The 2,259-nt window shown below is 48.1% G+C and overlaps 1 protein-coding gene across 1 annotated transcript in view; it reads left to right on the forward strand.

Annotated features, from left to right (window-relative positions):
* FAM206A (family with sequence similarity 206, member A) overlaps positions 1 to 2,259 on the forward strand; it is a 5,114-nt gene that overhangs the window by 1,333 nt on the left and 1,522 nt on the right. The window lies entirely within an intron of this gene.

Below are 2,259 nucleotides of genomic sequence, written 5' to 3' on the forward strand. Positions count from 1 at the left end.
GGGGGGTGGTTGGGGGGGGGGGCGGCGGCGGCTGCCGGTGGGCGCCGGGGCTCGGTGCGGTTGGGGGGGTGTCAGCCCGACGGGCAGCAGCGCCCGGAGCGGGGCCGGTGGAAAACACCAGGCGATCTTGGGTTTCTCTGGAAGATGGGAGGGTGACGGCAATCTCAGGCTTCCTCTGTCCTGCTTTAATTACTGCTCCAGTAGGAAGAGTGGAGCTGCAGCTCTACCCCACAAATTGCTCAACGGATTGGTTTGTTGGGTTTTTTGTTAAAAGGCCCCTTTGGTGTCTGTAGCGCCGCCCTCGAGTCCTGCTGTCCCCTCCTGCTGGAAGGGCCCTTTACATCGTCTTCAATAGCAGAAGAGCGTAATTTCGAAAGGCCTTTCTGTAATGACATTTACAAGTAGTCTGTTTTAACTTGGTTTCTAGGAAATTAATTGGCTCAATTTGAACAAACATTTCGCTTTTTGTACATACAACTTAATTGCTTTTAATTCTACTTCACTGTACTACAGACAGTGAATGCGAGATAGGAAATAAAATGTTGTACATGGCTTCTGCTTTGCTGTAAGTGGATCTCCAGCATTTGGAATATGTCAATCAATCAACCCTGTACCTGGTTTGGCCTCTAATAATTCCCCGTACCTTCCCCAGCTCCTGCCGCTGCAGGGTGGTGTCATCGGGGCTGTTTTGGGGTGTTTAATGCCCGAGGGAAGAACAGAACTTAGCTCCTGTCGGCACAGAAATCAGCAGTGGCAGTCTCTCCTGTGCTGAGGAAGATGAGGGATGGCTAGTGGAGATCTTGGTTGTTCTCGGCGGGTTGCCTGCGCCTGTTAAAAATGCAGAGTGCCGGGAAGGGCATCCCTGGCACAGGGCAGAACCATCGGTCACCTTGCTGCAGCCCTCAGAGCTGGGGCTGTTTCATGCAGTTCACTTTCTCGTTCTTTGGAAACAGAAACCCGAGTACCTGGGAATAACGGGTATGACAGCAACAGCGAGGACAGACGCCCTTGCATTTGTACTAAATAAGTAGTTATTAGTCTCAGTTGTCTAATACAAAAACCTTTCTATTGACATTTTAAATCCTGTTGGTACGGGGTAAGGCAATAAAAATAGAAACACTTGTCCAAATGTCTATGAAGATTATTTTGCTATTTTGAATTCTGAAATATCAGGGCCCTTGGCTTCTACAGCAGCTTAGCCAAATGCTCTGTAAAGCATTTTACCATTATTGTGTGTGGGGCTGTAGCTCAGTTAGGTATTTCCAAGCAGTGTAAAAATCTCTGTTGATGTTTTGTTTTGCCAGGTTTGGGCAGCTAAGAGACAGCTCAAATAGATGATTTGCCATCTTCCCTTGAGAAGAGAAGCTGGGGTTGAGAGGCGGTAGCTTTGCTGGTGCCTTTGAGCTGCTGGGGCGCGCTGAAAGCGTCTGCCAGGACCCAGCTCCCTCTTGCGGGGAGCTGTGCAGCAAGAACTTGCAGAGATGCGACAGCGCAGGGAGATGGATGCAGCATCCGCACCCAGGGAAAGCTCTGGTCCTGTGCCATGGTTTTCTCTACAGTTACTGTTCTGTTAAGCGTGGTCCTTGCCCTAGGTTTTAAACTCTCCTTGAACAGAATAGATTCATCTCTGTGTATTTACTGGCAAGTGCTGGGCTCTACGTGTTTGTGCGTTAAGCATGGTTCTAACCTATCTCGACAGCTGGGCTTGTCTCAAACTCTTCAGTTCCATGACAAGAAATAACCCTGCTTTTGAAAAAGATAAAATGGCAGCAGCAGGTTAGCTAGAGCCCACATCACTGAGGGATTCATCTGCCATAACTATTGACGGCTAACGGCCTTTAGCGGTTCTGAGAAACGTTGCCTTGTGTTACATTTTCCTGCAAAAGCATGCTGTGCTTTACTTGACTGTCTTAAGTGAGTATCTACTCTGGATCTAAGCAGTGTACTGCTTTTAGTCCAGTCTAGTATCTCAAAATAAAGCACCTTCTGTGGGGGGTTGCTTTAGAGCAGAATGCAGTTTTCATTTGGTTTGGTACAGCGGATGTCAGTTTAGATGCCCTGAAGAAAGTAAGTCCGATTTGATCTGACATTTTTGTAAGGGGGAAACTAAAATTTGTCTCTGACTTACAGCCAACAATTATCCTCCGTTCTTCTTCATTAGCTCACGTGACTTGTGTTGTAGGTTACCCTACTCAGCCCCTGTGCTGTCACCCAGATGCATCCTTCCTCCCTGGGCCTGTGAAATATCATTGGTTTAAC

The sequence above is a fragment of the Charadrius vociferus genome, unplaced genomic scaffold, assembly GCF_000708025.1.
Source record: "Charadrius vociferus isolate BGI_N301 unplaced genomic scaffold, ASM70802v2 scaffold195, whole genome shotgun sequence".
Classification (NCBI taxonomy): domain Eukaryota; kingdom Metazoa; phylum Chordata; class Aves; order Charadriiformes; family Charadriidae; genus Charadrius; species Charadrius vociferus.